This window comes from Poecilia mexicana, unplaced genomic scaffold (genome assembly GCF_051168715.1).
Source record: "Poecilia mexicana isolate PSO_F unplaced genomic scaffold, ASM5116871v1 scaffold_1, whole genome shotgun sequence".
Classification (NCBI taxonomy): domain Eukaryota; kingdom Metazoa; phylum Chordata; class Actinopteri; order Cyprinodontiformes; family Poeciliidae; genus Poecilia; species Poecilia mexicana.
In genome coordinates, this window is record NW_028263370.1 from 24332578 (window position 1) to 24343885 (window position 11308).

Here is an 11308-nt window from a genome sequence, read left to right on the forward strand (position 1 = left end):
GATGAGTTTTTGCGTCTCTTTGGAGGAAGAAAGCCTTTTCAAGTTTGGGCAGAAGCTGAGGCGGTTTGAAGAGGCCAAAAAACTTGACATTAAAAATGATAAAAGTTACTAAAATAGTTAAAAGCCATTAAATATTTTTATTTTGATAATTAAATACAAAAGGTCCCAGAAAAGAGGACAAGGTATTGAATTTAAAGCACTAACTACAAAATTAATATGGTTTAGAGACGTAAAATCTATTTGAATTAATGTTGTCAGTTGATAGAATTCATAATGCTAAATAGAGCATGTTAAAAGAATAGTTGTTTGGTTTAAAGGAACATTACAGCCATTTCTGATGTAATGAAGTTAATGGTTCGCTACTGAAGTATGCAACACCTGAAGTATGTTGTGTATGAAGTGTGTTTATAACACAGAAGAAGAATAAATCTTCCAGCTGAATGTGAAGGAAGCTCAATGTGTGTCTCGTCTTTCTCATTCCACAGCATCACACATTGAGGGAAGATCATCTTATACATTACGCTCAGCCATCCACGGTTGCAGGGCAACACTTTGAATGTATAATGTATGCTATGTATGAAAAGTTATTGCAAACTAAATTTTATGGTTGTTGCTACTGGTAAAAACAACTCCCTTCCTGTGGATCATGACCCACTGTTCTCCAATGACTGTTAGGCTACGTTCACACAGCAGGTCAATGTGACCCAAATCAGATTTTTTCATATGCAACATATATCCAGCTTTTTCCTTCCACATGAGGTACTAAATTAGATGCGTATCTGATGAAAGTGTTTGCAGTCAAAACGGCCACATCGCATTTTATCTAGGGCTGTTTTAAGCAAATCTTTTAGTAATCGAGTAATCTATCGATTATTCTTACGATTAATCGAGTAATTGGATAAAAAAAGATCAAATCAAACATTGGTAAATCTAACATAACAGCAGTATTACTATCATACATACCAGTCCAATTTTTCACATTTGAGCTTCCCTAACAGTTACTTTTCTGTAGTTTAGAAAATTGTAACAATAATAACTCACTTTAAGTTAAGCTGAAGAAAAGTTATACAAAAATCTGAAATTATATTCAATGTAATAATAAAGAGGCTCACAGATAGCCTGCCTATTTGTGAGAAGGCTATTATAAAAAATGTCTATTCTCCAGCTTTTGGTTTATATATTCATATTCTGTCAGTTTAATACAGGGGTGTCAAACTCAATTTCACCGAGGGCCACTTCAGCATATTGGCCCCCCTCAACGGGCCACATTGACGGTACAGATCAGGAGGGCATCCCTGCTAAAACACCCCAGACAAAAGCTTTACTTCCCTCATTCAGGTCTGTAGAGGCTTATAATGAGTCAATGGTCCAGGTGCGTTAGAGAAGGAAACCATCTAAAGCTGCAGATGGGAGCTCTGGAAAACTAGACTTGGGCAGCCCTAGCATAAATGTATGAAATACAATGTTAAAAATAAATTAAACACCACATATTGTTAAATAACTGATTTTATGTATTGAAGTTTTAAATATTACATTTGAGTTTCTATGGATGTAAAATTACTGCTCAGTTTAAAAATTACCATATTTAAATCAGTGTTTAAAGGTGAGCAAGCAAATAAAAACAAGTCACATGGGCAGACATTATAGACTTTATGCAAAGATTTAGTCTCTGAGGCAACTGAAATCAATTAATAAAATCATTTCTGAATATCATCTCATGGTCTCTGAACTAAATGCGTCTTTCTGACCGGGAGCTGACAGCGTGTTGAAGAGTTATGGACCGGACACTTTGGAGCATCTGGTTAGGAAGCGCGTTACAAGCCTTTGGTTGAAATGGCCTTTAAATTCAAGTCTCCATTACAGACCAGAGAAAACTAAAGAGAATGCAACGTTGTGTTAATCCATTTGAGGAGCCGGTAGTTTATCTGGAGGAAATAAATGACGATCCAAAAGTTAATTAGACTGTAACATGCGCAGTCCGCTGATCTAATCTGGTCTGAAGAGGCTAACATGGAGCTGTTTTTCTGAGTAATGCTCAGACTTTAATATAAATTATTCTGACTTTATTATCATTGTCCCCTCCTGAGCTGACTGACATGTTTTCCACTTATATTCATCTCAGATTGATGGACATCAGGTGATGAAAAGACATTAAAAACTTTCCCATATTAAAGTGTAGAAACAGTTTATTTTCTAAAATCATTAATGATGTTTTTCCACCTTAACATTGTGATAATATTCAGCTTTATGCTCCTTGTTCAGTAGTCAGGATTATTATTCTGCTTTTCAGCTCAGAGGAAAGAAGAAAACAGTCAGATATCAGAGAATATCACAATATTATAATATTAGTTCTGACTGCAGATCAGGCAGAAACAGATCAGCTCTTAAAGCAGATGATTATTTTCTAACAGTTGGTTCTGATCCGTTTTTAACTGGTGGAAAGTTGAAAATGTGAAACTGCTTGGTGATCAAATCCAGGCTGGAGGTGATTAAAGCAGCTGCATGACTTTATTTAATAGTTTTTATTTTATTTCCTGCAACTTCAAAAAGAAAAACATTTGTCCCTGATTAAATCTACTAATTGCAGCCACTTTGGACATAATGATTATATCTGATCTGGCATCGTCAGCTGCTGCTGCCTGCAGTACTCCTCCTCTCCACCAGAGGGAAGTGGAGACTAATATAACGTCTAAGAAGCGGCCTGAGGGATACACATATTAAAAATATGAGTTTAAAAGACAACAGAAGTTTAACTATTCCTGTGTCAGTTTATGTGTGAATATGATTTATTAAAGTAGAAACTTCTGGTGGTTTAGTTCATATTTTCTGTTTTTTTGTGATGTTTAAAATTTCTCCTGTTTTTTGATGAACACATTTTGGATGGAGTAAAAGACATTTGAACAATGAACGAGGAACTAGAATCAGACACGTGAGTGGAGATGAGGGTGGAGGAGCAAATACATAAACACATATTGTGTGTAAATAAAGTCACGCTAAGCTGTTTTTATTCAGGTTTTTCCTGATTGGCCCTTTGTGGTTTCCGACCCATTGAAACCTGCAGAGAAAGTTTCTGCCTGGATTTCATCAGGCGGCTCATTGATGGACTAAATGGTTTGTTTGCTGCAGGCAGAGAGGAAACCTCACCCTGATTCTGTCTCTCTCTGGGTCAGACGGCCTCCATCACTTTGATTTAAAGGGCCAGTACTCTGTTTTCCAGGCACATGGTGCCACTTTATAGCACAATCAAGTATATTACTGTTTTTTTTGTTTTTTTTAAAAAGAGTCATATCATTTATGACTTGAAAGAAATTTGACTTTGTACTTTAGGGCCTTGAAATTAGGCCTCTGTCTCTTTAAAACCTCCAGCTCTTTCTGAAGCTCCGCCTCCAGGACGTCATCCCAACATGGCTCCTCTGGACATTAAAGATTTCTCAAACATGCGTGAAAGAATCAAAGCACCACTGCAGGTGTGTTTGTGATGAGGGAAAAACACTAAAACATGATATGAAGCTGAAAAAAGTTGATTTTATGTGACGCTGCCCCTTTAAATAAACCCAGACTGTTTGATGTTTCTGAAAACCTTCATCTTCCTCACAGCTGAACACGGAGCAGCTTCGGCTCGGCTCTGCAGAACCGGGTCTGTGGTTGTGGTCCACGTGCTAACGTCTCTTTTACCTGATGAGCCGAGTCGGTTTCAGGTTTGACCTCAAAGTTTTCCTCACGTCATTCAGAGAAGAGCTGCTCAGGTTTCACACCTAAACACCAAACATCTGAAGAAAAGCTTCTCCTCTCAACAGAGACCTGCAGGTGGAAACTACCAGAATGATTACTTTATTCAACAATAAAATGGATCTGAGAAGAAACAGGAAGCAGAAATTATATATAACCATAAAAATATGAAGCAGTTTGAAAATATGACAGAAACTTCCTCATGTGACCAACATGGAGGCTCAGATTCAACGTCTGAATCTTTTCTCTGTTTTAGTCTGAAGATCATTTTCTGCACCTTCAGCTTCATCCGGCTGCATGTTGGTGAAATAATTATGATATAATTTCATGTCATCATATGAACTCAGACACAAACCACAATCTGAACCTGTGAACATGAAGGCAGGAGGCTCCAGACACTCTGGTTGAAGTTTAGACCGCTGCGTTTGAAATGTGATGAACTGAAACTAAAACTGTGAAAGTAAAATTAAAGCAGCAGAATCAGCAGCAGAAAATGAATTTATTCATTTCTGACGTTTCCTCCTCCACATCAGTTCTGGTTTCTCCATCCTGACCAGCTGCTGGGATCTGATCCGATTGTTTCTCTGTTCTGACTTTTTCTGCTCCACAGATTAAATAAACTCATCATGAATAAAGTCAGTTTGCTGCGTCTGAACTCACTGATCACCTTTATGCAAATATGATATCTAAGCAAATCATGTTGTGAGCCAACAGGTTGAAGTTCAACATGTGACTCTATATGATGATTATTATTAACTTCTGTTTTATGGTTTATTTATCTTTTTTAAACGTCCCCCTGCCTCCAGTCTGGCTCCAGCTCTGCTGCTCGGTAAACACAGAGCTCTGCTCTCATCACCTCCAACCGACTCCCAGTTATAAATGAGGAACTCGCCTTTAACCAAACGACAGTTAAACAATGAAGCTTTCAGCAAACGGGAACAGGAAGCCTTTTGTTCTGCAACGATATATAAAAAGCAACATGACATTAAATATATTCTGAAATATTTAAATCATTAGAAACTAGTTACATATAGCTGACGAAGCAACTTCATCTCTGATCCAGTCAAACCAGCAAATTTAAAACATTCATGTTTTGAATTTTTAAGCCATGATCTGCATTTTCAGCAATAAACTGGAAAACAGGAAGTAAAGATTTACTGTCATGAAGTGAAGTTATGATGGGTGAGAGAGGAAGAGCAGATCCAAACACACAGAGAGCTCTGGGAGAAAAGAGCTAAAACATGAAGATAACAGCAGGTCCAAGAGGAAAGAATGACGGTCGGATCTCTGCAGAACAGAGAACAGAGAACCCTAACCCATAACCTCTAACCCCTAACCCTACCCTGCTGATCAATGGACCTGATTAGAAAACAAGACAAGAGGAAGACAGGCTGAGGAAGAGAGAGAAAAATGAACTGAAACACGAACAAGGACGACTAAAGGAAGAATAACTAGACAAAATACAAATAAGACAAAAATATAAATCCAGAGAAAAACCAAGATCCTGACAGACATCATAAAAAAACTGGAAAAATATGTAAAAAGTGAAACTAAGATTATAATGCTAAGAAATACCTGAAAGATTAAAAATACAAAATAAAATGTTGAACAAAAGGTAAAAAACCGACACCTCAGTGTTAATATCAGGATTCAACGTCCACAGAGACAAAATGTGAGCAGAACGTTTCGGTCATCAGTAATGAAAGTCTGGATCGTCTCCTGGTTCCGGCCAACCCGCCGAATCGGGTCGATTCCGTCTGTCTGTCCAGATCATCAAACCTCAGATCTGAAACATCAAATCTAAACTCAGACCTGCTGCTCTGTAAATCTGCCTCAGATCGTCTGGCAGCATCATGCTGATGGAGGCGGCCTGCCGTTCCTGTCCGTCGCCATGACGACGGACAGGAACGGATTCAGTCTCTGGATGTAAATAATGATTTATTTTCTAATATTAGTCATTTTAATAAATCCAGGTTATTTCAGCTGCTGCTGCTTCACTGCTTTCATTATTTCTGAGGATCTTGATAAAATATTTTGACCTTTTTTCTCCTTAAAATTATTTCCATGGTTTTTCTTTCATGTTTCTCTTATTTAGCAGGTTCAACAATAATCATCTGTTTTTTGCTGAATTTTATTTCCTTTGGTTCTGTCTCATTAAATGAACCGACTTCTCCAGTTTCACTTTCAAGGAGGAAAAGTCACCCTGAACTCAGAGACGTTTATTGACACTGAAAACAGAATCATGATGACTTTGAGAAATGGAAAATAAAAACATGAGAAACACCAGAAGCTTCTTTCTTTAGTGATGTTATAAAACAGAACTAAAGGAAATCATGTGCAGAACCTGCCCGTCTTCCTGCTCTTGTCTCTTCATGTTTAGTTTGATGCAGTAGATCTACTCGTAGATCATAAGGTCTGATTTCTGCAGCTCAGGTTCAGCTCCTCCAGCTTCTTCTTTACTCATATCCTGCAGAACTTTCTTCTGGTGTTGATCTGATCTGTTTTTATCTCATCCCACATATAACATCAGTCACATGGTTATTTAATGCAGAGTTTCTCTCAGCCTCTTGTTGCAATAAAAGCTTTAGTTAAGGAGTTCCTCGCCTGCAGACAGAGAGTCTCCATGAAGTCATTATTGTTGCTGGTGCAGAGTGGAGGGTTTTGTTTCTGCGGGCAGAGAAGCTTTGTTAGAACAGGAAGTACAGCTCAGCCACAAACATCAAGCAGAAACAAACAAACTGTTTCCACTGGACTGTAACTCAACATGTCTGTCAGCTTGATGCTGTGAGCTTTGATACAATGAAACCAGCTGTACATGTTCTACGTCATGATTACATGTTTGTGATGAAGAGTTTTGGTTCAGACTCAGGAAGAGTCAGACTGAAGTGACTGACGCTAAAGAGGAAAACAACAATCGACCTGAGTTTACCTGACTGTCAGGTGGGAAAACGGATTGATACATAAAACAGAGACTGGACCAGGATCAGCTCCAGGAGGAACCTGATGGTCTTAAAATTCAGTTTTATACTTCTCTCCTCTTTCAGTGAATCGTCTTGAACCAAAACCCTGGAGAACCAGACGGCCTGTCTGCAGGTTCATGTTTCTGCCTTCATGCCTTTCAGCTCCTGTGGATGATTTCAGACATGTAGACACACGTCTGCTCAGGTAGTCATGCCATTGTGGGGCTGAACAAAGCCCCTTGTGGTTGTGGTTGGTTTTGCAAACATCTGAGGTTTTTCATGGTACTGAACTACTTCAGGTTACCAGGAAGAAACGATTCATGTTGAAAAACTTCAGTCTCATCTGAAAATGCTGGACATGAGAATCGAGTCGGTCCGTTCACCTGTTTACTGAGGACCTTTGGTTGGTCAACAAACACCCTGCTGTCCTTCTGCTGGACCAAGCATTAAATTATTAACCTCATAACATTATGACCACCCACCCATCTGCTGATTTACTGCCAGCATGTAGCACATGGTTAATCGTTTATATATATGTTCGGTCGGATCTTTTAGATTCTGCAGATCTTTAACCTGACCCGGTCCAGTAACAGCTGGTGTTTCTTCATGGATGCTCCACTGGTTTATCTCCATAGCAACAAGGTTAGCATGATGTTAGCAACCAGGTTGCTCCAAGGCAGCATCACCTCAACAGAGTTTCCTCATTACCTCAGAATGAGAGGGAAGCGAATCTTAGTGACTGAATATTGGGTCCAGATCGGACTGGTCCCAATGCTTAGTGAAAAACAACCAATCAGAGCCAGGAGGAGGGGCTTAACGCTGTCAATCATCCTTATGTTCATGCTACTAGATGTCCTAATACATGAGAAACAATTTACTGTTACAATGAAACCATTTATCCACCATAATCTGTGGCCATGCTAACTAGCATTAGCCTTCACGGCAGACGGCTGAACGGAGGAGAATCTGTTCTCAGATTATCTGCAACATGGTGGCGATTTATAAAACATATTCATAACATAAATGTTTCATGTATAAGAAACATATTCTGTTTAAATGTCACATGCTGCAGCTTTAAGGAGAATCTGGAAGTGAAACTTTCAGTTGTTCTATTTTCATATCAGATAAAATTTACAAGGCAAAGTAAATATTTGCATGTCGTATTTGAATATTTGCATCAGTTAAAGTTTAAACTGGCAGGCTGTGATGGAGACATGTTGAAGTTTTATAAATCATAAGTTCCATCACTGCCGTTTCTCTTTGAGCACTTTGAATATATTTAACTTAGTTTAGAGCCAAAATCTGTAAATGATTTTTATATTTGTAATTGTTTATATTAGTTTGGTAACTTTTAAACCTTCCCATTAATTTAAATGTTTAAGGACATTCTGGGTGTGATGACAGGAGGATTTTGTCAAATCATTTCTTTGACCACTTTTTGAACTTGATGTTTCAGATTAAATTAACTTTTGTTTTCAACTGTTGTAAGAGACTTTTAGTTGTTGTTTTGTCTACATTGTTGTAAGTATATGTATATTTTCAAACAGTGAAGTCCAAAGTGTGTGCAGGAATAAACCCTCCCACAGCCTTTCTTGGTCATTTTTGGTTTAAGAACCAAATAAAATCTCTGCAGCTGGAAGGAATCAGGTCAGCTGATTTTCATCCAGGCCAGTTTGGATTTTTGATGCTGACATCACTTCCTGACTTTTTAAACCATTTTCCTCCATGCTGACCGTTCTCCACCTCCCTCCGTCTCTCCATCACTTCAGGTTCAGATGTTAACCAGCCAACTCCAACACAAAACAACACAACGATGTAACAAACTGGTTCCTCTGTCAGACCATCGATCTGCTGCTGGCCGCGCCTCCAGCAGGAACAGGAAACTCATGTTTTCTCCTCAACCTTTATTTATTTTCGGCCATCCAGATAAAACCTTAGACGTATCAATGTTATCGTCCTTTACAGAGTAATTAACGGGGCCTTCAGACCGACTGGAGAGTATTTGCAGAGTTTATTGGATTCTTCCAGGAAGAGCTGCACCCAGGATAAAAATGCTTCATCAATCTACAGTGGAAACAGCAGTGATGGAAAGTTTCCTGATCTCAGCAGAGCTCTCAGCTCGCTGCTTCGCTTCAGGCTGAACAAGACAGAACCAGCTCTGAGCTCTCAGCTCGTTTCTGTTGGTTCTGATCCGTGAAGCTCAGTGGAGCTGCAGGATCCAACAAACACCTGAGAGTTTCACGTTCATCAGCAGACATGTTAGATCACAGCCCAGCAGCAAAGTGGTTCTCCTGCTGATGCTGTTGCAGACATTGATGAGGTTCTGAGTTTCCGATCAGCCGTGGGCGTCTGCAGTCAGTCAGTGTGAGAAAGTTTCTGCTGTGGGTTCCTGCAGCGCTGGCTGAGGGGATGTGGTGGTCGTGTGACGCCTCTGCTGCACCGAGCTTCTGGTTAACAGGACGGCTTTAATGGATGGACACAGATCTGATCACATGACAGGAAGTGGTTTGTTTCAGTCAGAGGACTCGGTGTTTGACAGAACGACAAGAACAGGGTCTGAAAAAATGTAAACCGCTAAATAAACATTTAGATGCTTCAGAGATCTGAATAGATCTGCATGTTGACATGTTCAGGTTAAATATGGAGGTAAAATAGAGGTAAAAATACTTCTGTTAAAACCTCATTGAAAAGGGGACAGAGGTAAGTTCTGCAGCCTTTTGGCCTAGTCAAAGCAACAAAACGTTTCTCTTTTCTGTCTCCTGAATGCAGAAGGCCTCTCATACCGGGCCTGGTTCTGGTTCTGGTTCTGTTAATGTGGGTGGGTCTTTTGCACTGCCACAAACTAATCAACATATTTTTGACCAAATTCCTGATTATCGGCAAACGTTGCAGTTTGTATGAAGTAAAAATGGTTCAGGAGGTTTTATAATGCAAAGCTGATATAATCACCCATTAGTCTTCAAAATGGAACCGAGTGACATAAATACACTTTAATAAAATCATTAAGCAGCTTCCAGAAAACAGATCCTTCCTGAACTGAGTTTAGGTAAAGATCTGTTTGATTAAAACTTTTAGAACCGACCAGAACTTTGACGAAATTATCAGGACAAACATCCGACTGTAATTTATCTCCACAAAGCGAGCAGGACGTTAAACCAACATTAAAACGTTTCCATTTCTGAAAACACATCAAGGTTAAGACTAAAAACTACCAACATGGTTAAAGCGACTCTGGATTCATGGATCAGAAACTTTCACACTGCGGAGCTTAAGGCTCAATTCAGACTTCTCGTAAAATTAGACTTTTTTAGTCATTTCAGTAACATTAAAGTTTCCTCGTGCACAGTAACACATAGTGAGCGCGCTCAGTGTTTACGGATCCTCTGAATGAGTCCTGATTTCTTTTCTCGCTCCGACTTCCTGAACGGTTAGAGGAGAATCCACCAATCAGAAATCAGAAAATTACCTCTTTAATTAAAGGAGGCCAGTGGCAGAAAGTCCAGTTTAAAATGTGGATCATGTTTCAAACGGAGCTCCTGGTCCAAACGGCCGTCTGGTAAAATGAGGCATTTAAACATGTAAAAAAAAAACAGATTATTTTTCTTCATAAACAGATATGTGATAGTTGGCTTCATTCTGGATGGAAGCAGGAAGTTAGGAAGAAACAGACTCCATCGCCATGGAGATGATATAAACATCCTGGAGGAGAAATGAGTGAAAATGTTTATATGAAGGCTGAAAGGTGATTGGTGGAGAGAAAACCTGCAAACCCAGAAGAGGAAATCAGAGTTTATTTCTGGTATCAAAGCTGAAGAAAAAAACAGATCTCTAAGTACAGAAGAAATTCTGCTGAGCTTGACCTCTGACCCCAGGGAGGATGAGGAAGCGTCTGGAGCAGTAACTCGATGAAGTGGAAGCTGATAGCAGCAGAACCAGAGTCGACTGTTTCTGCTGCTTCATCTCATCTGATTTAATAATTCATGAGGAGCAGCAGAAAGATCCAAACAGCAAAGCGAAAGGAAACGGAGCGTCTGTCTCCTTCCTGTCCTTCAGACTCCCTGACTCTCAGCCGGACTCTGAGTTTTCCTTGAACCAATCAGATCACTGAGTTCTGTTCATGTGATGAATTTCTGTCATCTAATTCCTCATGCTGACTGTGAGACTTGTGTGTGTCCAGATACTGTGATTCTCCTTGGTGGAATAATCCACTGGGTAAATATGACCAAAACTAATGTGCTAGCCTAGCGCTAGCAGCAGAAATGGCTCCTGGTCTTTAGCCTAAAGAGAAATCCTGACGCCTCCATCTTGTTTCCATCTGGTGAAGCAGGAAGTTGCTCTCAGTGTTTTCGTGTCGTTTCCTTCAGTGGTTCTTGGTGCAGCGCCCCCACAGGCCGGGAGGGGAACAGGTTGGTTTGACTCGGAGCCACAGCAGCTGGAGGTGGAGCAGATGTTCTGGTTCCAGTAGAACCGGGTCGACTGGACCATCAGGGGTTAAAACAGCCTTTCTTCTATGAACTGAACTAAAGTTTCTCTGGGAATCAGTGGATCCATGCTGCATGTTGAAACAGAGCGTAAATAAACAGATGTCTCCTCTCTCGGTTCTCCATCTCAGCTGGATC

General features: G+C 39.8%; 1 long non-coding RNA gene across 1 annotated transcript; it reads left to right on the forward strand.

The window, feature by feature from the left end:
• Window positions 1–2678: 2678 nt before the first annotated feature.
• LOC106906039 (uncharacterized) lies at window positions 2679–4368 on the forward strand. Its single transcript, XR_015763916.1, has 2 exons — window positions 2679–3467; window positions 3598–4368. It is a non-coding gene; the product is annotated as an uncharacterized LOC106906039 (long non-coding RNA).
• Window positions 4369–11308: the final 6940 nt, after the last annotated feature.